Source organism: Orcinus orca, chromosome 10 (assembly GCF_937001465.1).
Source record: "Orcinus orca chromosome 10, mOrcOrc1.1, whole genome shotgun sequence".
Taxonomy (NCBI): Eukaryota; Metazoa; Chordata; class Mammalia; order Artiodactyla; family Delphinidae; genus Orcinus; species Orcinus orca.
The window spans coordinates 22328379-22354610 of record NC_064568.1 but is presented as its reverse complement, the minus strand read 5'-3'; the positions used below and the strand labels follow the sequence as shown (position 1 = coordinate 22354610).

The 26232-nt window shown below is 39.3% G+C and overlaps 1 protein-coding gene and 1 long non-coding RNA gene across 8 annotated transcripts in view; one reads left to right on the top strand and one right to left on the bottom strand.

The window, feature by feature from the left end:
• TAFA1 (TAFA chemokine like family member 1) overlaps positions 1–26232 on the top strand; it is a 774180-nt gene that overhangs the window by 155578 nt on the left and 592370 nt on the right. For all 7 annotated transcript variants that reach the window (XM_033424877.2, XM_033424876.2, XM_049715831.1 and 4 more), the window contains one exon: positions 7357–7519. The gene's annotated coding sequence lies outside the window, so the exon portion shown is untranslated. The remainder of the gene's footprint in view (positions 1–7356; positions 7520–26232) is intronic.
• On the bottom strand, positions 22228–24591 carry LOC125965596 (uncharacterized). Its single transcript, XR_007479668.1, has 3 exons — positions 24532–24591; positions 23234–23466; positions 22228–22359 (listed from the first exon to the last, which is right to left on the bottom strand). It is a non-coding gene; the product is annotated as an uncharacterized LOC125965596 (long non-coding RNA).

Here is a 26232-nt window from a genome sequence, read left to right as displayed (position 1 = left end):
GACGCAGGGAACATGGGTTCGTGCCTGGGTCCGGGAAGATCCCACATGCCGCGGAGCGGCTGGGCCCATGAGCCGTGGCCGCTGAGCCTTTGCGTTGGGAGAGGCCACAACAGTGAGAGGCCCGCGTACCGAAAAAAAAAAAAAAAAGAAAACACATGGCAAAGGAAGGAAAGCTGAGGACTCTGTAGGTTATTTCTAAGTGCGAGGCCTGGAAGTGGCTTCTGTCACTCCTGTCCAAATTGCATCTCATCATTCGTCCCCAAAGGAGGCTGGGAAGTGTAGAATACTCCCACACTGATATTTGGGAGTACTCAAGTCTCTACCACATGGTGTTTTAAATGAACAGATGCTCTTAATTTTAATGTAATTGAATTCAGCTCTCTTTGTGGTTTCTACTTCTGTCGTATTTAAGAAATCTATCTCCACTACAGATCAACTCCAGAAAAAATGGAGAATTCCTTGGACAGAATGGTGAAGATTTTTTTATATTGCCTTCTAAAATTGTTATACTGTTGCTGTTCACATTTAGGTCTTTAATTCCTATGGAATTGTCTTGCTTTAGTTAGGAGTCAATTTTGTTTCAGAACTATTTATAGAAAAATCCCTGTTTCCCACTAGTCTGTCAATCGAACTTCCATAGGTGTGTGGATATATTTCTGAGCTCTCCACTCAGTTCCAACAGTCTATTCATCTATCCCTGGACCAATACCACTTTATCATAAATATTAGATTTTTATAACTCTTAATACCTGGTAAGGCAAATATCGTCTCTATATATTTCCTATTATGGGATGTTTTGACTATTTTTGTTCTTTGTCCTCTGTTTAAATCATAATTTTTTGCCAAATTTCAAAGTAAAAACTATTCAGATTGAATATATGGATCAATCTGGGGAGAAGCAATATTTTTATAATACTGAGTCTTCCCGTCTATGAACCATGGTACATCTTTACATTTATTTAGCTCTTTTTTAATATGTTTCCATAGAGTTTCACAGGTTTTTGATGTTGTTAAGGTCTTGTGCAACTTTGGTTAGATTCATTTGTTGGTACTATTGCAAATGCTATCTTTTAAAGATGTACATATTTCAACTGTCTATCCTTTATGGAAACTTAATTTTTTTTTGTATATGTGTGCACTTTTCTTCTTAATTTTTAGATATTTCCTCCTGGCTTTCATCCAGAAACAAGGTTTAGATGGCTAATTTTATTTTCTACTCCTGAGAGGTACAATTTTATTTCTAGTTTGCCTGCTGACGGTGTAATTTTCTAGCTCAGGTTAATGTGTGGAATCTCCTAGTAGGCGTCCCACTCTGAGAGATTTTTCTATGTCTTCATTCTCTGTGAGGCCGTGGAAAGTGAAGTTCAGAGTTATTTGGGTTCAGAAGTTGCCCTTGGGGTAAAGGTGAGCTCTGGTGCTCTGCTTACCATGTTGGACTCTTGTTTTCCCTTAACTTTAGGTCTCTGGAGAATTCGTACCTTCTTGCCAATTTGTCAAAGCAGTAAAATAGATATTCATATTTGTATTTACTTTTACTTACTTTTAGTCGAGAGTCAGTTAGATTATTTAGTCTACCGTGTTGCCAGAAACTGAAATTGAGATACAGGCACTAACACACATATATTATTAAACACCTTCAAAAATACCTATAATAATTCTAAAAATATTTCTCTAATTATTTTTAAAGGCTTAATTTAAATTAGTTCAATTGCTGTTTTGCTATCAAGAATTACAAATCTTTTTTTTTTTTTTTTTTTTTGCGGTACGCGGGCCTCTCACTGTTGTGGCCTCTCCCGTTGCGGAGCACAGCCTCTGGATGCGCAGGCCCAGCGGCCATGGCTCACAGGCCCAGCCGCTCCGCGGCATGTGGAATCTTCCCGGACCAGGGCACGAACCCGTGTCCCCTGCATTGGCAGGCGAAGTCTCAACCACTGTGCCACCAGGGAAGCCCCAAGAATTACAAATCTTGATAGCAAAGTATTGTCACTCTACCTACTTTAACTGGTTACTTTTTTTTCCCCCTCATTTTTTTTTCTTACTTGGCTGTTAAGTCAATAAAGTGCTCTTAGGCTTGTGGTCAACAAAGTTATCTTATCCTTCTTGTTAGATGGATTGACATTTAAAAAAATTCCACTCAGCCTCCTAACACTATGGCCAATATTTTACACTCTATGTCGGTGAGAGTTGATGGTAAACTTGCTAGATCTTGCAAAGTCAAGTTGTCTCTGATATAAACTTTCTTCCCTTTCTTGACAATTAATCAACAAGTGGCCATTGAGTTTCCACCACAAATCTGTTACATGATAATGGCAAGCTTGTTCTGATAGCCATGGGGATTTTGTTTTTGTTTTTACATCTTTATTGGAGTATAATTGTTTTACAATGGTGTGTTAGTTTCTGCTTTATAACAAAGTGAATCAGTTATACATATGTTCCCATATCTCTTCCCTCTTGCGTCTCCCTCCCTCCCACCCTCCCTATCCCACCCCTCCAGGTGGTTACAAAGCACCGGAATTTAAGAAAAAAAAATGTCATGAAGAACCTAGGGGTAAGACAGGAATAAAGACACAGACCTACTGGAGAACGGACTTGAGGATATGGGGAGGGGGAAGGGTGAGCTGTGACAGGGCGAGAGAGAGGCATGGCCATGGGGTTTTAAACCAGATTTTCCCCAGAGTGAGAATCTGATTAAACAGATCTTCTGTGATAGTGCTAACTCTGCCCCTTCTTTCACAGATTCCCTACAGCAGTTTCTCAGGGAGACTGGAGGATATAGTTAATTGCTTTTTCATATTTCTCCTCTGTGATGGTAAAGCCAACACATAAAACATAGAAATAATAATTTAAGCCCTAAAGAAACCTCTGGCAATTCAATGAAGAAAAATTCAAAATTATTAATTCATTTTAGTGCATTATCATTATAATTAACATTAAAATACTTAAAGCAATATCCCAATGTATTAACTTCCTTTTTCTTGAGAAGTGAACATTGGCCCACAAGGTATCATATGTGGGTGTATAATCTCATCAGTAGAGATCTGTTGTAAATCTTGTTCTATAACTTCAAAAAATCTGATAAATATGTCTCATGAAGTAAGTATTTGCTCAGATCATTAAAACACTGCCCTTTTGAGTGGTCGATAAAGTTAACTGATACGTTTTCTTAAATACTTTAAATGTCATTAAAAATACTTATGTTTTAAAGTAACTGATCTCTGCTGTTGGTAAAGAAAATAGAGATAAGGAGATAGAAAAAAAATCCATTATTTCATTTCTCAGAAATAACCACTATAACATTTTCAAAAAGTTTTATTACAAAATAATTTCAAATTTACAGAAAGTTTGTAAGAATAATACAGAGGACTTCTATGTACCCCTCATCTAGATTTTATATGCAGGGTATAGAAATATATATATGTATATAAATATATATATTTCTATACCCTGCATATATAAAAATCTATTTTTTATATATATATATAAATGTATATATATTTACTGTGTTTTTCTGAATCATTTTCTGATATATTTCCTAAGAGCAAGGACATTCCATTACATAACTACAATTCTATGATGAAATTTGGGAAGTTTGGCATCAATACAACATCCTGATTTAAAATGCAATCCGTATTCAAATTTTGTCATTTTTTTCAATAATGTTCAGTATAACAATTTTCCCCTGATCCAGGGTTCAATCAAGAATCATATATAGAATTTAGTGGACATGACTCTTTAGTTTCTTTTAATCTGGAACATTTCCTCAGCCTTTCTTTATATTTTATGACATTGACATTTTTGTGGAGAAGAGGCCAGTTGATTTCTAGAATGAGTCTCAATTTGTCTGATATTCCTTAAATTTGAAAGCGCTTTGAAAGAGTTGTATAAACTCACTGTCAGCCCTGCCTCCCCTTCTCTCTTGAAATCCTAATTTACTCTGACTTTTGTCCCTACCATTCTTCCAAGATTGCTTTTATTCAGGTCATCAGTGATCTTCATGTCACAAAAGTCAATGGCCTTTTCTCAGTTCTCCTCTTGTTCAAGCTTTGAGCAGAATTTTTTTTTTTTTTTTTCTGTACGCGGGCCTCTCACTGTTGTGGCCTCTCCCGTTGCGGAGCACAGGCTCTGGACGCGCAGGCCCAGCGGCCATGGCTCACGGGCCCAGCCGCTCCACGGCATGTGGGATCTTCCCAGACTGGGGCACGAACCCGTGTGCCCTGAATCGGCAGGCGGACTCTCAACCACTGCGCCACCAGGGAAGCCCTGAGCAGAATTTGATAGAATTTATCTCCTCCTCCTCTTTAAGGATATCATACTTTTGCCACTAGGCTTCCTTCACATAGCTCTTTCCTTTATCTCTTTGCTCAGTAGTCCCTTCTTCTAAGTTTTGCTGGACTCTCTTAAGCTTTCATTCCCTAAATGACAAAATAGTATATGGCTCAGTCCTCAGACCTCTTTGCCTTCTACACTTATTTTCAAGGTAGGTTCACCTAACTAGAACATGGATTTAAATACCAGTCTAAATCTATAAAACCAGCCTAGAATTCACTCTTGAACTCTAGATCATGCATCCAACTTTCTACCTCCCATTTGGAACTCCTATAGGCATCTCAAACTTAATATGTCCATTACCAATTTCTTGATAATTTTTGGAAAGCCTGCCAGTCTTTTCACTCTACTCAGAATAAAAGTCAAACTCCCTTAGAGGGCATTACATAACATGGTTTCCCATTAATTTGCTTGTCTCGTCTCCAACCTTCTCTCCTTTTACTTACTCTATCCTGCCACACCAAGTACACTTGTACCTTGGGACCTTTACACTTGCTGTTCCCTCTGCCTGGAATCCTTTCCTTCAGAAACCTACATGACTTATTGTCTTATTTCAGGTTTCTGGGCAAATAATTTCGTATCAGAGAGGTGTTTCTTAAACACCTTAAATAATATTGAAATGTTCCCTGCACCAGCCATATCACTCTTTATTCAGTATTCCTGTTTTACTTCTCTTTGTTCCACTTATTATTATCTTAAATACAGCTTTTTCTCTCTATCCCCTCCCCTAGTAGAATGCTAACTCCACGTGCATAGACATTTCGCTTTGTTTACTCTTATACATACAGCTCTTAGAATAGTCATTAACTCATAGTAGGCATTCAGGAAACATCTGTGAGGTGAATGAATATCCTTTCAGATCTTTTCTATACCTAGTAGTGTCTATTTAAAAATTATTTGGATAATGTGCTCTCTACGGTTCTGTCAATTGCTTTCTTACTTAGTATTATGTCCTGAACATCTTTCTACGTCACCAAAAATAGATATAAATCATTTTCCATAGCCTTAGAATATTCCATTGTATAGAGGTGGCATAGCTGATTTATTAAAACTCAACTGATGGACAGTTGGATTGTTTTCAATTTTTTTGCTATATCAAACAATGCTGCAACTAATAACCTTATGTTGAAGTCTTTTGTAATGCAATTTGTCAAACAACTATTGAGTATCTGCTTTATGCAATTCACTGGTCTGAGCAATGGGATGGGAAAGCAGAGACAAATGTGACATGGTTTCTGCATTCAGCGAGCTCATGACCTACTCAGAGAGACAGATGATGATAAATAAGGATGATATATCTTAGAGAATTATGAGTACTGCAAGACCAGTAAAGAAGTACAATGTGGAATTCAGGGATAGGAATTACCAGAGATAAAGAAAGAGGTAGAAAGACTTTCTGGAAGGTCTATATAGGTCTATATAGTTAAATTGGGCTTTGGTAAATGTTTCATTCAATTGACAGAGGGGCTGGGGAGGAGAGAGTGCAACAGTCAGAGGATGGTGGGAACTATCCTTGGGTAAGTTAACTCTCTAATTTGGCTAGAACAGAAGATGGGTGAGTGATAAGGCCAGAAATGTAGGTTGAGGCAGGAGCATATGGCAGATAAAAAATCACTGTCAACTCAAAGGACCCAGAGATAGAAAATATTATAGAAATGGATCCACTTGACTTACCTATCAGATTTTTCATTTTGGGGAAAACAGTTTACCTGGGCTATCCCGGCCTGTGAGAATTCAGATTCATTATTTCTAGATATTCTGGTATTTGAAGAGAAACTGAAAAATTTGTCTTTTTAAAAGATAAAAGTTCCTGACTTTTAACTGCTGGCCATCAACTCATATTTTTTCACAACCTCTTTTTGTGAACCACAGAACAAAATAACAACAATAATAATAAAACTCCCAATTCACTCACTCCTAATGGGCCATATGTATCCTGCAAGTCCCCAGTTTGTAAACTCTGCCCTGAATAGACACTGTCTACTAATATGGTGAATTTCAATCTTTTGGACCTTGAACCACAGCAAAAAATTCCATTCTACATTGAGACCTAACATGCACACACATAAACATAGATAAATGAAGCTAAACTTTCTGAAAACAATACTCAATCCTAACAATTTACTTAACTGAAAGGAAAGCACTCTGATCTAGTCTACTTCGATCTAGTCTATTCTATTCTAAAAGGAAATGTTTGTCTTGACCTACTAAATTAACTTCAGGACTCACAATGGTTTCAAAACTTATTAAAAACACTGTCCTGACTATGATAATTCTTTTGCCCTCTAAATCTGTGTTATCTTGTAATATCGCTTAAGAATTGCCTTCTCAGGTGCTTAGAATTTAGGGAGCCAACTAGAACATAAATAGCTCTGGGCAGGATCTGCTCTTTTCTCTTAGACCCACAGGCTCAGCAAATGTAACATATATTTGACTCTTGGATGCTGGGACTTGGGCCTTTGAGGGCCTCCACAAATCGGCTTTTATATTCTGAGTCCCAGGAGCTGTGGATCTGTAACCCTATTATTTAGCTGGAGGAGATGGTCAATGGATATCAGTTAAGAAACTGTTTGTGACTAACTCAGCCAGCTCCCCTCCAACAATGTATCTATGAACCTCAGCTTGAGAGTGAGATCCTCATGACCTCAAGGTCAAATTGACTCAGCTGACCACTCCTCCAGCTCCTCCCTCAACACCTGTCCAGGTCCCGATTAGTAGATTCACTATGAAGGACGAGTCATAAAGGACCCTACTATTTTAAGCTCCATGTGATCAGAACCCTTCCCGGTTACTAAGAAACACAAATGATTTTAGTTGCCTTGAAATTAAATGTAGCCTAGAACACATCAATATTTGTCAGGTCACATTGCAAATGAGCTACTGTATTCATAATGGATGTGTCACCATCATAAATATGACACAAGGGCATTTTCAAAGAGATGATTATCCACTCTGATGGGAGAGAAATACAAGCTTAAGAAATTAACATTCTCACCACCTCCTTGTCTCTCTTTGCTTTGCATTATTTAGGGATCTCTGGTGACTCGATTGAAGTCCTCCCTGCCCCCCGAAACCTGCAGAGCACAGAGCTTTTGGAATATACACCACCCTGATATCAAAGGAAGGAGCCCTGTTGGAGGAATTGACATTTCCCCTCTCATCTCTGGGTTAATGGAAAGACCTGTATTCAAAGGTACCTTTGTCTCAGCGGGAACACCGCAAGACATCTTTTGTTTTGATTTATATTGGTTGCAGGTACATGCTGGATCAAAGCACATGAGAATGGGAGAAAGAAGCCAGATGCATAGTTGATCCAGGGGGAAAACTGAACTATAGGACATTTTACTTCTTTGTTTAGCAAGCTGTATAATAACTGGCCAACATTATTTATTATTATACTATTTATATTTTAAAATTTATTATAGCATTTATTATTTATTCTTATTATTTATTATTGAGCACTCGTCATACACAAGACCAGTGGTCCCCAACCCTCCTGTTCATTCAAATCTCTTGAGGGGCTTTTTAAAACTATAGTTGTCCTGGCCTCACCCCCAAAGGCTCTGGTATAATTGGTCGTGGCTGGGGCCCAGACAGCGGCACTTTTTAACAGTGCTAAGGTGATTCTAATATGCAGCCAGGGTGGAGAACCACTGTGTTAGATACTATTTAAAAATTTTTAAATTATTAGCTCTTTCAATACCCATAGTAAGTCTATAAGTTGCTATGATTATCATTATCCTCAATTTTCAAATGAGAAAATAGAATTAAAGAGAGTTAAGCATCATTCCTATGAGTGTACAGGCTAGTAGGGGTGGAATCCAAATTTCTCTCCAGGTATTTGGATTCCAAAATGCAAAGCAAGTTTAATGCAAAGATCAAGGGCAAGAGAAACACTTTCTGCCAGGTGTTTGGGGCAAGAGTCATAAAAAGATGACTCCAAAGGAAGACAAAAAGGTGAAGTAGAAAGTTTAAAGCATCTGCAAGCCTGGCTTCATGGGTGTGCAACCTGTACATGGGCTCAGAAGGGTCCCATACTTGGTTTAATGCTCTGTGTTGCTGTCTTGGAATTCTTAATACATTTTGAACAAGAAGCCCCACATTTTCATTTTGCACTGGGCTCTACGAGTTGTGTAGCTGGTATGGGTTTGATGAGGTAGGTGATTGCTTCCCTGGAGTGATTTCAGCAATTTCAGTGAAGTAGGGACCATCTCCTTCTTTGGGAGCACTTTTCCTAGAGCTGGAAAAGCAAATGTCAAAGGCATTGACAAGGGAGCCATAGAACTCTGAGTTGCATGCCCTCCCTAGAGGCAAGGGGCCAGAGTGAGGGGGTGGGGCAAATAAAAACAGCAGATGCTCTAAAATATAGGTCCTTCCATCTTTCTAAGTAATAATCGCTAACATTTATTGAGTGTTTTCTATGTTCTAAGCACTGTTTTATGTAGTCTACATGCATTGTTTCCTTTAATCATCACCACTCTATGAGATACATACCATCATTTTATCCCCTTCTTATGGATGAGGGAAATGAGATACAGAAAGGTTAAATAACTTACCCAAAGTCACAGAACCATGTAAGAGGAGGAACTGAGGTTTTAACCAGACCTGTGCACCTCCCCACTACACTGTGTGGTCCCTTAGAACATAATGGATCAATTCCTATGTGTTCACCTGAGCTCCTGACCGTTGCACTCTCCAGAGGTGCTCCTTACCAATCTCCTATCTCATAATTCCCTTACATGGAGGGAGTCAGGTGTCACAGGAAACAAAAAGTTCAGGAATTAGGAGGCTCCAGTTCTTGTCCGGTTTCATCCCTGCTGTTTACTGGTCAGATAACTCTAAGCAAGTCATTTTATTAAGTTCTTTATTTTTACCCCATCATCACCCTCTTCCCTTTTGGAATATGCCTCATTCTGAAAAGGGATTTGAGGTACTTAATTACCAGTTTCAGTTTCCCTGCTTGTTAAAAAGAAAGCAGATGTGAACTGAGTTGTGGGTGGGAGTGAGGGGAAATAATAGCTATTTAAATTTAAAAATGGAAGGATTGTGATTGCAAATATGGATTGCAAATATGATCTGTTATTACATGGATTTCCACCCCTAGACAGTTTGGGCCACTTACTGAGTTCCCAAGTGCGACTCGTGATTACATGGCCAGCTATCTCGTCTCCTGTTTGAATCCTACACTTACTTTAAGACTAAGAGCAAATCCCATCTATTTCAGTTGATTTCTTTTTCTGGAATTCTTTAAAACCAAACCATAACAAGGATGGTGATTCTAAGAGTAACTAACCTTTATGGAACACTCACCATGGGCAGATGCAATGACAATACTTATTGGATTAGCTCATTTAATTTAACCCTTAAAACAACCCAGTGAGATAGGTACATTTTACAGGTGAGAGGACTAAAGCTAGGGAAGGAGTACTAATCCCAGATACTATTCCAAGAGTCAGGATTCAAACCCTGGGTTTGAATGGATCTAGTGTCCAGGCTCTTAAACACTGCTGTGGTCAACCACTTATTTAGTATTTCTATTACTACATAAATATATATTATATATGCATATTTACATTAATACAAATATTAGTATTTACCTCATATTATTTTTGCATGTTGATATACCTCAACTTATTTAGCACTTAACTCAAAATATTATTGTACATTGACTTAGAACATATGTCATGTGTTAGGCTTCCAAGCCCCTAGAGAAAGCTATATTTTAGACTTAATGTCTTATGCAGCATTTTAAATCATGTCTTGCATGGTGTAGATACTAAAACATATTGACTGACCAAAATCCAAATGGAAAATATACAATAATACCTAACCTCAGGTCAAGCAAAAAAATCTACAGAATAGTTTATATGAGACCATAATTTCCCTTGGTTTGACATCAATTCTTTGTTCCCCAAACTTCTATAATTTTATTTAGAAAGATAGGTTTGTTTTCCTCCCAATGAAAGAGTGGTTATTGAGCATTTTTCCATATCCCAGGTATTATCTAAGTGCTCTACCTGCCTTAAGCCACATAATCTTCATAAACATAGTGAATGTATTGCACCTTTCTGCCTGGTTTACCCTTAGGCATTTACATTTACTCCTTGTAACACCAGTGCTTCAGGGGAAGCAAACCTGTCTCCAGCTCCAAAATGAGTCTGATTTGTCTTCTATGTCTTTGATAATAATTGGTGTAGGAACTCAGGCATAAGACAGCCAACCATTCCTGGACAAAAGAATTGGTTCAGGAAATGGCATATGACTCCGTGTAAGCAAAGGAGACAGGATGGGATGTTTGCTGAGGGTATTTGGAAAACAGAAAGCCATGGAAAAAGATGGCTTGGCTGTGGACATGTCATGGCAGACTATGGTAGCCTTTTCACTACCAGCTCAAGGATGAAGTCAACGGAGAGAAAAAAGGAGGGACAGGAGAATCACAAAGAAACAGATTCTGTGTCCTGGTTAGTCTGCCCTATCTGTAGGACTTTTCATATGTTGAACCAAGACTTGAAATGGACGTTCTGTTCCTTGTCTCTAAAACCATTCTATTACATGAGTACTCTGTTATGTTACATACCAGTATTAATATAAAAGGATACAACATGAATGAAAATATGTAATAATAGAAATACATATAACATTTGCAGAGTGCTTAATGTTTTAAAAAGTGCCTATTATGCATTTTAATCTCATTGAGTTTCTATAAGCCTAATAACAGGTTACACAGAAAAGATTGCAGTAGTAGTATATCTTACTTAGGAGATGTGTTCTAAATATACAGGGGTAAAATTGTATATAGTCAAAGTTACCTTTTTTTTTTTTTACTGGTACACGGGCCTCTCACCGTTGCGGCCTCTCCCGTTGAGGGGCACAGGCTCCGGACGCGCAGGCTCAGCGGCCATGGCTCACGGGCCCAGCCGCTCCGCGGCATATGGGATCTTCCCGGACCGGGGTGCGAACCCGTGTCCCCTGCATCAGCAGGCGGACTCTCAACCACTGCGCCACCAGGGAAGTGCTCAAAGTTACCTTTGAGAATACCAGCCTTCAATATGTACAGCTCAGTCAGTTTCTCCTTTCTCTCTTCCACCATTCATTCTAGCAGTCAAAAAATATTTACTGAGCACATTCTATGTGTCACATGCTAGCATGGAGTCATGACAAGTTCTCTGATCTCATGAAAGTTACTTCCTAGTGTACGAGAGAATTATTAAATAGATAAAGAAGATAATTATAGACTGTGGTAGTTTCTAGAAAGTTTGGGATTATCGAGATCAACAAAGGAGCAGGAGACTTGTAGTGAAGTTTGTCAGGGAAAGCCTTTCTGAGGAGGTGACTGAGCCCTGAAGGATGAGAGTGTTGACAAATGCCCAGGGGAGCATTGTAGACAGAAGGAAGAACAATAATGACAGACTTCAGCTGGGAAAATGTTTGATGTTTGTGAGTAACAGAAGAATAGTCTACCTGGACAGTAGTGAGTGATGGGGAAAGGCGAGAAGATGAACTCACAGAGGAGGGTGATCGTTAGAATATGCAAAATCTTTTGGTAGGGTGTGGTATGGAAATTGAATTTTATACTGATGGAGATGGAAGGGAAAACCAATGAAATGCTTTGAGCAAGGTAGTGGCATGCTCTGATTTGAGGTTTTAAAAGAATCATTATGATAAGGGCTAAGAGAGGAAAATAAACCAAGTTAGGGAACAATTGAAGTTCAAAAATGTTATAGTAGTGTGTGATAGGGGAGAAGGAGAGAAGTGGTTAGAAAGGAAATGTATTTTGGAAGAAGAACTGACAACTTGGTGATGTTTGGATGTTAGAAGAGAGAAAAGGGAAGGAAGGCATCAATGATGACACTTCAGCTTTTGTTCTAATCACTTGGGGGTAGAAGGATGCCATATGCATGGACAGGACTACAGTACAAGCATTAGAATGAGAACTGAAGAGCTCTGTTGAGGACCTATCAAGTTTGAGGTGCATATAGTGGGCATGTTATTGTGCAGTTGAGAAAAAAACCCACAAAGTCATATGATAAATAAGTGGAGAGCCTGAGCTTGAACTTAGGTGTGTCTAAAGACACAGGTGGCTCCCTTCACCACGAGCCTGCATGATTTTAGCAGTGATTTTAGACCAATTGAGTTGTCTGTAGATTATCAGACACCTCACAAATAGTAATGAATACATGCTTACAAGCTTCACAATGGTAGCAACAGCTTTTAATTGTTTGTGAGCATCTCTATTGACAAACCCCACAGAGTCGAGAAGGGAATGTCAATAGCGCTACAAGGCTAAGTTGGTTGATGGGTTGAGTAGCGGATATTTCCTTCCTTGGCTAATTTTCCTGTCCTTTGTGTATCATCATCACCAGTATTTCAAGTGCGGAGATTCCTTTTGCCAGATAACTACAGAAGCTGTATATAGTAGTTGTGGTATACCACAGAGTTTGATACAAGAGCATGTAACTAGTAGGTAAAGTCAGATAATGATACAAATTATTTTTACCTGGCATTTGCCTACTACAACATTATTATGCAGAATACCATTCTGTATTTTAATCTTGCTGTGTTCTTATATAAGCCTGGTAAGTTAGGTTATGCAAGCATTGTTACGATTATTATTATAGTAGAGTTGCATCTTATTTGGCAGTTGGGTTCTAAAGTACAGAGGCAGAATCTTGTGTGTAGTCAAAGTTACCCATGAGAATTCTCTTTCAGAAAGTCCAATACAGCTAGTTTTCCCACAAAGATTATAATTCATTGGTGTCTGTTCCACTTACAGCTGGTAAAGTGGATGGCTTCTCTTTGGGGTCGTGCAATACAGCAAGTTGCTCACTATTTCTTCCTTCCTTTTTCTTTTCCTCCCCTTCTCCCTTCCTCCATTCCTTCCACAGATTTTATGGCCTCCTACATGACAGATATTATTCTAGATACTGGAACTACAGTGATGAACCAGAGAGATAAATTCTTGACCTCCTGAGGCTTACAGTCTAGCATACATCCTGAGAGGCATACAGGATGCAGGAACAATGGTCCAGGCCCCCAGAATACACAGCCATTGCCATTAATGGTTAGCAAGACTCTTGCACTAATTAAATTGTTTCTCTCTCTTTGCTGGGCTCTTACATTTGTATTTGCATAAGATAAACTCCAGTCAGACACAATTCTGTATTCCCATAATATATGTGAAGAAATCGTCTTCGAAAGGTGATTTCTTAAAAGCCTGATTGTAGTAGAATAGGTTTTGAACCTGGGTTTTCAAAGTTAAAGTCCTAAGTTTTGCCCCCATGAGCATCTTTCCCTCTCCTTTATATCAGCAGTCTCTTGGGCCTAAAGTCTGTGCGTCGCCTTGTCCATCCTAACCTCTTGTGTCCCTGCTCTTGCCTTTTGTTTACTGACTTTTCCCTGCGTAGATATGAATTTCTAAGTTTTTATTCAGTCTTAGCCTCACCTAGAAAAGAAAGAAAGAAAAAGGTTCTTAATGACTTCATTGCTCAGTCTTTTGCTTTTGAGAGCCTTGACTCTTGGTCAAGATTAGTCTAGGCATGGCTATTCAATAGGAAGGGCCTGACTTCACTGACTTCACTGACTGACATCTTGCCCTTCCAGCTTCCCTGGAGATTCCATTATATTCCTACAAACCAGGTAGGGGACTATCATTGTTACTGAGGATAAAAATATTTAGGTGAACGTCCCTTTGCAGAATCATTTATCTTCCATTCCAATTTATGCAGTACACAGGGCTCTGATCCAAAAAAAACTGATTTATTAGGGTTTCTATTTAGGACTGTGTTTAAAGACACTATGCCCTACATTGTGGGATTGTTAAAGTAAGAAACACCCATATAATTAAATTTGGAGTAGAAAAAAATGGTGTGAAGGAGGAGAGAGAATTGTCTAAAGTACATAAATTTCTTTCCGTTAAGACTTTGGAACCTTTTGACTGTGTCATGCCAGGTTGTCCTCTCCTATTACTGGGTGAAAGTAGAAAATTTAAGCGATGTCTCTTCATTTATCTGAATGTGCTGTATTATAGAGCTGGTTTAAATGTTTTGGAGTAGTTGCCACTGCAATTTTATGAAATAATGACTTGGTTTAATGTCATGCTGGTACAGTCCAGTTTTTACATTTACCTGATGTAAGGTATGAAAGGAAACAAATGATTACTTACAAACCTTTCATGAGTTAGTTTTTAAAAATAAGAGAGAGAAAATGATGAAGTCTCCTGTGAATAGAACAGTATCATTGGGTAGAAAGAGTACTGAACTGCTATGCCCTTAATTCACTGTGGAACCTTAAACATATTGCCACATTTCTGGGCCTTGGTTTCTGTCAAAGTAAGTAATTTAGCTGCAGTGGCAGACAGCCTCAACAGTTCAGTGATTTAATACAAAAAAGTTTCTTTCTCACTCACCTCAGTCTAAGGAGTGTGTGTGGGGAGGTGGCTTTTGACTTTTCCATGTTGTGGCTCCACCGTCTTTAGCACATGGTCTCAAATTACTATTATTTTGAAGTTTTAATGGTTAACACCATTGCTCTCATAAAATTATTCTTTGCTTGTAGGATTTTTTTCCTCTTTTCTACCACACTGAATGAGTACAACATTAACTTGGATAATAATGGAAGAAACATATCTCTTTGATACTAAATTGTTAGCTTCCAAGAAAATGCTTAGGCTGTAACATGTAACATTTTAAGCTTCTTAATTATTTTAAATAACAAATATAGTAACATTTTAGTTTGATGATTCCAGAAGTGTTCTTCACAAAACCTCAGCCATAAAAACAAAGATGTCTAGTTGATTCAGAAGAAAAAGTTATTTTTTTCCAAAAGGCATTTCCCCAAATTTCTTTATGGAATTACAATGTTTTTTTAAATTCTTCTCTCTTTTCTTTCTCCTCCAAGAAAAGCAAACTGAAATTCCAAGTATTACCAAGTATTTTTTTTCCTTTAAGTAGAATATCTGCCAACATCTTGAGGAACACATTTTGAATAATGCCAGTGGAGGAAGTAGGAAGAATTAGAGGACTTTAATAAAATATTGCAAAGAAATTTAAAAAATGGTATTTGGGGTGGAATAATCTGACAAGTGTGTGGGACAGACTGGTGAAGGATGGGACCAGAGAGGCATGCAAATATATTTGAAGTCTTTAATTAAAAAACCCCACAAAAACCCAAATACAAATAAGCAAGTTAAAAAAAGTAAATGAAAACCAGGGACTGTTGCATCTGCTATTTCAAAAGAAAAATAAAAAAAGAAAAGAAAAAAAATAAAAGGAGTGAACAATAGTGCGGAGTGGTGAAAAGGGGGAAAACAGTATATAGACTACAGGAGGCAGGAGAGCAGGGTGATTAAAGGGAATAGTGTTGAGTCAAACATGTTGGGATTTATTTCTTGGCTCTCCCCTACTACCTATGGGACTCAGGGAAAGTGGCTTCACCTCTCTGACCCTAAACTTACTCACCTGAATACAGAGGCATAATTACAATACCTACTGCATATTGTTGTTGAGAGGATTAAAAAGCACATTGCAAGTGCTCATAGAAGACCTTGTGTTACCACTTTTCTTTCTTTTTTTTTCTTGAAGTATAGTTGGTTTACAATGTTGTGTTAGTTTCAGGTATACAGCACAGTGATTCAGTTTATATATATGTATTCTTAATATACATAATATATATGTATATTCTTTTTCAGATTCATTTCCCTTATAGGTTATTATAAAATATTGAATATAATTCCCTATTATCACTTTCCTTATTGAATTTGGATTACTTTAGAGAAATTTGGAATGAAAAATGAATTTTTATTATAAATAGGAGATTTAATTATTAAAAACATTTTTTTGGAAAAATTATGAAGCCCCATTCTTCAAGCTATTATAAGTAGTGAATACATCATGATTAATAAAAGGTTACTGTGGTTGAAGGGAGAAGTCTATCTACTCACTTTCATTCCTATCCACCCTGAGGTGTTATTCAAAGAAGCAGTGTAGAATACCAGGAAATCTACAGTTTATTCTTTGAAAACCATTGGATAAAAGTAAACCACCAGTGACGCTTTTTAAGATGAACCGTGAGAAGCTCGTGGTACAAGTAGAAGATCCGTTTCCCCACAGGCTATGTCTAAGTAGAGACAAATAAACATATCCTAACCAATGTAAAGCATACGGAACCCCCCAAAATCTGAATTCCAGGGCTAGAGAGGAGAAAAAGCGAATGAACACTCTGCCTGATTACTGGTTTTAGAATTTACTTGCTTTAGGGCTTCCCTGGTGGCGCAGTGGTTGAGAGTCCGCCTGCCGATGCAGGGGACACGGGTTCGTGCCCCGGTCCGGGAAGATCCCACATGCCGCGGAGCGGCTGGGCCCGTGAGCCATGGCCGCTGAGCCTGCGCGTCCGGAGCCTGTGCTCCGCAACGGGAGAGGCCACAACAGTGAGAGGCCCGCGTACCAGAAAAAAAAAAGAATTTACTTGTTTTCATTATTCCTAACAAAAATTTAGTTTTCATAGTAGTTATTATAACTTTGCAGGGAAGGTGTTGGGTCTTATTCACTATGAGATCCCCAGTGCCTCACTCAATACATGCCACTTAATAATGCTCAGTAAATAGCAGAGAAATAAATGAATGATGAAGCAAGTGGATAAAGGAATGAATCTTTGCATGAAAGAGGCCAGTCCACATGGAAGTACATAAATGGATATGAAAAAGAAACACTTAAAAAGAAGAATAAATCCAACTTGGCTACACCTAGATGCACTAAATGAAGGAACGGAACTTCCTGATTTGTAAGAAACAAAACAGCTGAACTATGGGATTTTCTTCTGGCTTATAATTCTACATTTTGTGAGTTCCAGCATTCTCTAACTCTTTAAGCTTCATTCCAGACTGCATTAATAGTAGTGCATTTGATAGAAATTTGGAATTCAGGAGGGAAAGCCCATGTGGAAGAGACGATAAAAGAATATACTTTGAGGCCTATGTATTGAAGATTGGACATTGAAGCAGAACTACCTCATAGACAGCTGAAGATATGGGACAAACTAGGATGTATAAAGATTAAATGTTGTAGTTCTCAAGTTCCTTTCCTCCAGGACAATGTAGTTTTTGGTAAGGAGCAATCTGCTAGCTGAGCACTTTTGGTATGCCCTGAGCATCAGCCATTATATAATACAGAAGACATGGAGAGCACTGGTTAATTGGGTGAATTGATTACATGGAGGTCAGTGAATAGAGAGTCTAAAGTAATGATAATGATAATAGCTTACATTTACTAAGCATTTACAGTGTTTCATGTATTTATATAGTCCTTCCAGTGCTTCTGTAATTAGATCAGGAATCTGTGAACTTTTTCTGTTAAGGATCATATGGTAAATATTTTAGACTTTGTTGACGATACAATCCCTGTTACAGCTACTCAACTCTGCCCTTGTAGAGGAAAACAGTCATAGATGACGTGTAAATGAATGAGTGGATTTGTTCCAATAAAACTTTATTTGCCAACCCTGGATGTAGGTCAACACCCCCATTACCGTCTTTTAATCTACAGAGTCAACTCTGTCTGTCTATACCAGAGCCCATTCTCTTAATCACACCATTACATTGCTCAAAGTAGGCTTCAGAAAGAACCTCAACAAAGGAATGATGGCTGGATTGGAAAGAAAAAACTGGTATTTAGACACAGGGAGACCAGATGGCAAAAGTACAAATATGGTCCACCAACACTAAAATGAGGGAGGTGAAGGTAGCAATGGCTGGGAGAGAATGGGTATCGTAGGGATAGAATCCCTATGAATTTCCAGCTGACTGGATACATGACGGTGCACTAGGACTGGGAATGCAAATGCAAGGGTTGCAAAAGTATTATATGAAAACAGGTCCTGACATTGTGCTTGTAAGCTGTGGCTATTAAGAAAGAGAAAGCATCACTTCCCCAAGATGAACCAACCTTACCTTTATGAATCAAAACACTGCCTTACCCCAAGCATGAAGAAAATACATGGGGTATGACCATCAGTGCAAATCTCCTGAATAAACTCCCTGTCCTACCAGAGCCTCAACACTGCCCAGGGCAGGGCCACTTCCCTTCTGGAACTGGCCCTGACCTAAATCACAGATGTACTTGGATAACTGCTTGGCACAATTGCCCGGAGGAACTCCCTGTAAATCCACGACAAACTATGTCACTCACATAAACGCTCTTGCAGCTAGAGATGGTTGACAGGGCCTAAAAAATACCTTTTGCATGTTTTCAGATTAGTGCTTATACTTTTGCTGTCAACGTTGCCCACCTCTGAGAGGTGTCACAGAGTCTGTTCATGGCTGAATGCCCAAGATTTTTCTGTTCCTTTCATTGGAAACAAATCCTTTTTTCCAGTTTCCTGCCTTTTGTAGCTACATGAGAGCCTTAGCTAGGGTCTACATTGATTCAGAGCTATTTATTCCCACGATTGTCTCCTTAACTTGATTGTAGGCAAGTTGAGGGCTAATGGCAGGGCAGTATCTCCTTTGTTCTTCTAGTCTTTGTGTTAGCACATAGGGGGTCTGCTGGTTGAATCCAACATCAGATAATAAAGGCCCTGGACATCTCACGTGGATACAGCAGGGAGACTAGGGACTATAAGAGCTCGTGAACAAATTTTTAGAACCACAGCAGTAGAAATAAAAATGATGTTTAAGTTTTCACAATATCTTTACATGCCAGAGGAATATGAAGCTAGGCATACTTCCTTCTGTTGATAAAAAAATACTTGGTAGCAGACATTTTAAAATTTTTTAGTATAAGTATCTAAAAAGATTTCAGCTGCTCAGAAAATATAGAAAATAAGGATGCCACGGAGGTAGAACAGACATGATTACTCTCGCTATAGAAGCTGAAAATGCCAGGCACTCAAGTTTCCAGTCTGCCTTACAGCTCAGGCATGGGCTAATGACAGACTTGGTAAATCAGGCTGCTCACTCCAGGCTTTGGGTAGTTTCTTAGTTTTGGATCTCCCTTGAAACCTGGAAACATGGTTTTTGGTTAGTTTGTTTATTTGGGGAGTAATCCCTAGAAGCTCAAGGGAAGGAATAGGAAAGAGAGAGGGGATGGAGGAAAGCCCATTAAAAGAAGTGTTAATGAGCAGATTACAGCTATACACAGCTGAGTCTCAATCTTCCTGACCACTGTTGGAAGAATCTTCTAGAAAGCAGGTTAGAAGAGCCTCAGTGAGAAGCTGGGCTATTTATCCACCAACTTCCATACATCATTGGTTGAGGCTTTTCCCTATGCATGGGCTAAGTGAGCTCCTGGGCTCCAAAGAAAGTCCCAGGAGGCAAAGTAAAAAGACATGAGAGAGATGGGAGATGACCAACGAGCCATGAATTGTCTGCTCTAGTGTCAGATCAACTCAGAGCTGGGTGGAGGGGATATGGGGCAGGGTGGGGCATCAACAGCAGCTGCTCCTTGTTGGGACCTAGATGCCAAAAGAACAAAACAGTAGGGGAGTCTTCTATGGTGATGAAGCCCTGGCTGAAGCGCTCAGAATCTTGGATCAGTGTTGGTACCCAGGGTGGAGTGCTAAAGTAGTCAGTGATCTGCTCTGAGTTCATTTCATTCAGTCCTCAAGACAACTCCTTCACATCAGGTGAGGAGGAAACAAAGCCTTAGGGAGGAAACCACAACTTGTCCACAATCATACAATTGCTATTGCAAGAAAAGATGTTCCCATTCAAAAAGTGCATCATCAATAGTCAACAAATGGTGGCTTCTCTTAAAATTTAGAGGAAATTAAGAATGTTAAAATAATACTGGTAATGATCATCTCAGCTCTTTGTAGAGCACATGTCAGTGTGCTTTCTTACACATCTTGTTGACTTTGCTTCATTCATGGGGAGGTAGTCCTAGTCTCTTTTTACAGATGGGGAAACTGAGGATCCTATAGCAATAATTTGCCCAGGAAGCTATGGAATCAATTTCAGTCCAAGTGCAAGTTGTCTGAGTCTCTACCCAGCATACTTCCCCCCTGCCTACCTCCCTATAGGCAGCAGAAGACAAATGTGCTATGCAAACAGTGCGGTTCATTTCCCTTGTAGGTGTATGCCTCTCCGTATTCAATTCCCGTGAAACCTTTCATGAGGTCAAAGTATCTGTTTGCAGAAGTTTTGAAAAACCCCACTGTTGCAAAGGTAAACACAAAACCTTAATACATATTTCAGTCTCCCTAGTTGCAGGATGGAGTTAGCAAACAGTTGATATAACCACCTGCCATTCTCTGGAGAGAAGAAAGATTTAGAGGGGATGTGAAATCTGGGGAAATGGTTCCATAGAGAATTAAGACCCTTGTAAAGGAAGTCTCTGGTTGTTACAACTGGATATGTATGAGTATTTCCTCAGGAGTTAAAAGACAACAAAATTAGATTTTACAAAATATTTTCCTAGCGACGGTTTGCTGATCTAGACATTTGGATTTTGTGTGCTTTCTCTCATTTTGGAAAGACTAAGGGTGGAAGTGAATGGCATTCCATATGAAATGTTAGAAATTTTGGCTGTACACAGTTGTCCCCATAACCTACCAAAATGTGCAGCTCTGCCACGGCAGGTGATGTAAGGCTGAAGGATGGAATGGGCCACTTTAGAGTCAGTTCTTTTTGTCACCAGCCCCCAAATGCACTGAGGTGTGTGCAGTTTTCAACGCACTGAAACCCTTGTGTTAATTAAGTCATGACCTTTGTATATTTGACCATTTGGGTTTTTTTCTGATGCTCCCATGATAAAAATGAATGTGAGAAATAATTAAATTCCAGGCCTGGATTATTGGACTGTCAGAATCTGATAACAAGAGAACTCCTCTTGGGTTTCTTCCTGATACAAATATATCAAACCAAAAGGGGTGAGAACAGAATAGTAAAAGAAAACTGTTATTAGAAACTGGTATCAAATAATGTATGCATAATTGCTCATTTGAAATCAATACATTATACAAAGCACCAGAAGGTGATGCTGTGGGCTGGAGAAGGCTGTATCAAGATGAATTTTTACACAGCACACACATGCTGAGCAGTACGGGACCATTCTTCGAGTTAGCGTTTTCAGTTATCTGTTACTGCTTAATGGAATACACCAAACTCAGTGGCTCAAACAAAAACCATTTCATTTATTTGCTCCCACATCACAGCTGGGCTGCTCCACTGGGGCTCTAGACTCTACTTGCGAGATGGCCTCAGTCACACCACCGGCAAGTCGGTACTGGGTGTTGGCCGGGAGCTTGAATGGGGATCCTGGCTGGGGCCTCAGTTTTCTTCGACATGCATCTATCCATGTGATTAGGTTGGACTTCTCCCAGCAAGGCAGTTTTAGGATAGTCAGATCTGACCTGATAGCAGGCTACCCCCAGAGTGCAGAAGCCGAAGCCACAGGCTTTCTTAAGACAAGCACAAAGCAAACACATCATCATTTCTGCTGCATTCTGTTGGTCACAAAGTGGGTCCAGGTTCCAGGGGAGAGGACTACAAATGCGCGTGAACACCTGGAGTATTGTTCATTAAGGGCCATTAAAGTCTACTATTGATACATTAGCTCTGTGTATTATAATTTAGGATCAATTTATGTACTTTCCTTTGGGAATTCGATTTGTGTGCAAAGATGTGAAATCGATGCCCTGCCTTAATGACCCGGGTTGGAGTGTGCAGCTATCCTTGTAGGCTAGGGAAGGATATGAGTTGGGGAGAGGTGTGGAATTGGACATTTATGAGATGTTGAACTAGCACTGTCTGACAAGCTTTTTAAAAATCCACAGTATTACCTGTTCACAGGCATAAAATGCCAGGAACAATATGAAACCTATCAACTATAATACTAGAAATAAATACTTAGCATAAATTATTTGGATAATTCCCCCATTATACTTTCAAGCAATGGAGATTTTAAGTGATTTGATTTAAATACATAGTAGTAAATACTCCATTTCTCTGGAAGAATTGTGGAAACTTGGGTAAATATTTCAGCATACCATTATATAGCAGGTACACAGCATCCTTTCTTCTAGGTGGGGAACAACTGTGACCTAGGAGTGGAGGAAAATCTATTAAAACTCAGACTTAAGTATTACTGAATATACCCCCATCAAACATAGTTATCCTCACCAGCATCATTAAAATTTGATAATTTGTTACTTAACTTTCTGGAAATGTATCAAAGTTAGGGTCTCTACCCTTGCTAATGGGACTTTTAAAAACACGTCTTGGAAGTTTATAACCTAAAGCAATGTACCCATTGATCAAAGTTTCTGCACCTACAAGTTTCATGATCATTTTCATAATGAAGATTTCTGCCTGATGTTAATTTCCCTAAGGACTGCCCAGTTTCTTAGAAGGGATATTTCCTAATTTATGTACCTTGTTAGTGAGGGCTCTGTAACATCAAGGAAGATAGCTAAGCACTTGTAGCCTGAGTCATGAGAAAATGAGGATAGCCAGCAATTATTGAGCATGCTCTCTCTCTGCCACACACTGTGTTAAATTATTATTATCACCATCTCCATATCACTTTTCTTTTCAAAAGAAAAACTGAAATACAGAAGAACTAATTATGTAAATTAGCAGAGCCAGGATTCACATCTTCACAGCTTTCCTTCTAGATCTAAATGATGAACGATTGGGGGACCCTCTGCAAAGGCACACCTTTCTAGAGCGGGGGTTCTCAAGTGTGGTCCAAGTGTGGAAGGGCAGAATCTTGATCCTACTTCAGATCTACCGAATCTGAAGCTCTGGAGGCAGGGGCCCAGCGATATGAGTTTTCTGCCTCCTGGTGATTCCAGCACATGTTCAAGCTTGAGAATCACTTATTTTGATATTCACTTCAAGAAAAATGCTATAAATCACAGGTTTTACTGTTCAATGCTATCACTCCAAGGGCTTCTCAAGGAATCTACTACTCACCAAAGATCAGCGTACTTCAGAGAAGTGATCCACATCCAGCGAACATTCCAGATACGGCTTGACTAAAAGATCTTGTCTTTCACATTTGGCTTAGAATCTGAATTTGCTCTATTTCCCGACTCTCCACTTGAGTCTTCAGTTTCCTCATATTAAAATATAGATAATGATGTTTGCTTTCTTCCCTCACAGAAATAGTCTAAGAATTAATGAGCTATATTAAACTCTTTCAGTTCCTGGAAGAAAGGCAGTATGTAAACACTATATTAATATTTTAAACAAGTTAACTTTTTCTATGTGAATAACAGTCTTTTTTCTTTTGGTGATCAAACATGTTGTTTTTTCCCCAAAGAATTTTTTGATTTTTAAAAAATTTCTTCTTTAAAGGCACCAGACAGATATCTTTCTCAACACCAGGGGAAGAGTATCAAGATGAAAAAGCACTTTTTCTGAGAAAAGCTTAAGTTTTAAAATTCCTGATTTCACTGGTGGTAAGAGGCAATGTGGTGATACACCAGGAACCCTAGGTTAGAGATCCAGTAATGCCAAGTTTAAGTTCTTTCACTTTTTAGTTTTATAAACTAAGGTGGCCTCTTCCTCTTTCTTGGCTTCAGTTTACCGAACTGTAAAAGGTGACAACATAGCACAGAATTATAGAGTACAGGCCCTGGCTTCGAACAACTAGGTGTGAATCCTGACTTGGCCATTCACCAGCTGTGTGACCTTAGGTTAGTTATTTACCCTCTCTGATCGTTCATCTCCTCATATGTATAATGAGAATAGCGATAGAATTAAGTGAGGCAATACATTTACAATGCTCAGCTCAGTGCCTGGCACTCAACAAGAAGTGCTGGCTATTGTGATCAGTAATAAAAATTCACGTGTAGACTAGATAATCCCAAAGAGGCCTCGCTGCTTTGGAATTTTAGGATGCCTTTTGAAGTTTCTCTCAGACTCTCCAGTTGCTTTCTTTCCTAGGAGTCAACATTCATCATGTATTAACAGAGCACTTACTATGGGCCAGGACCATTCAAAGGACTAGGGCTACACTGAGCACAGATAAAAATCCTTGTCCTTCAGGGGCTTACATGCAAGGGGGAGCTGGCCTTTCCTGAACTCTTCTGGGGGCGTAGGAAGTACTCAATACTCCAGTCTTAGTTCCCTTGAATGGAATTCCTTTTTTGGACTGAAAAATCTTCAACACAAACAGGAAAATATTTTTCTTAGCCTTCAAGGAGATAAAGATTTCCCTTTGATGAGTGTTTTGCTTATTTATTTATTTTTATGAAGGAACGGCTTACCTCTCAGTGATGTGTAAAGAATTGTGGGAAGGAGGTGGGTGTCCCTACTTCATCTTGCCTGGATTGAGAGAAAATTTGATAAATTAGGGTGGGTTGGGAGGGAGGGAATAGCAGCTTGATTAACAGGGAGCAAAAGACATTTTGAAATCCATCTGTGTAGCTGCCAATCCCTGTTTGCAGGTTTAGAAGAAAGGGATTTTGAAATGTAGCTACCTGTCTGTGTAGGGGAGTATTCATCTATCTAGTGGTTTTGGGAAATTTGAAATGATGCTCTTCCAATCTGTTAGGAGGAGGATGTGTTTAAGCCTCTCTGGTTTCAGACAGAAAATCTTCCTCCTGATGCTCTGTCTCCATGGCACAGGAACAACAGTGCCAGATCTCAGCTGATGTAAACATTTTAAGCAGGAAGGAGTGCACTTCTTTTATTTCTTATGACATAAATTAAACATCACAGCAGACATCAGGCTGGAAAAAGTTACAGGAACCTAAGGTACTTCCAGCACTTGATTAATGCAGTCTGGCCAATGGGTTCTGAGGGGCAGTGAGATCACCAGCAGGTGTGGAGCCCTGGGAGATTCCTAGCCAGCCCCAAAGACAGACTGGGGCTTGGGAGGGCAGTTGTTCTGGCTTCGGATGTTGTATCGTACGCAGTCTGTTTAGGTATGGAGACAGGAATTGGAAATACAGGCAGGTGAGTTGGCTGATGGCCTTATCAGCCAACTCACAGAAGCACAGAGTCATGGTCAGGACAAGCTAGGAAGGGTCAAGACCAGAGACTAGGCTGGGCTGGTGAGGGAAGAAGCCAAAACAGTGCCCAGGTTAGAGCAGAGGCTGTGTCAGTGTATTTGTCCATATGGAAGGGTGTGGAGTCATGAGGAGGCCTGCTGACCAAATAAGGTCAAGTCCAGATTGCTGAGCCAGACTGCATACCAGTTTCGAGTCCAGAGAGACAGGTTATAGTGGATGTGTTAGTTTCCTAGCGCAGCCGTAACAGATCACCACAGACTTGATGGCTTACAATAGATACTTAATCTTTCACAGTTCTGGAGGCTAGAAGTCTAAGATCAAGGTGTTAAAGGGGTTGGTTCCTTCTGGAGGCTCTGAGAAACAATCCATTCCATTCCTCCCTCCTAGCTTCTGGTGGCCGTGTGGCAATCCTTCGGGTTCCTTGGCTTGTGGATGCATTGCTCCAGTCTCTGCCACCCTCTTCTCATTATCTTCTCCTCTTCTGATAAGGACATCTGTCATTGTTTAGGGTCTACCCTAAGCTCAGGCTGATCTCATCCTGAGATTCTTAACTGTTATACATCTACAAACATCCTTTTACCAAATAAGGTCACCTTTTCATGTCTGGGGTTTAGGACTTGGTCATATTTGTTTTGGTTTATTTTATTTTATTTTATTTTTTGCCCATGCATTGCAGTACATGAGATCTTAACTCCCCAACCAGGGATCAGACCTGCGACCCCTGCAGCGGAAGTGCAGAGTCTTAACCACTGGACCGCCAGGGAAGTCCCCCATATTTGTTTTCGGAGCCACTATTCAACCTACTATAGTAGACACAGAGTCAGAAAACTTGGGTTTTTAACCCCAATTAATAGTATGATAATAGCCACACTTTAAGTTTTTACCATTTGTCAGGTGTTCATTCATGATCAATAAATATTTAGTGAGCATTCACTATATGCCAGGTACTATTCT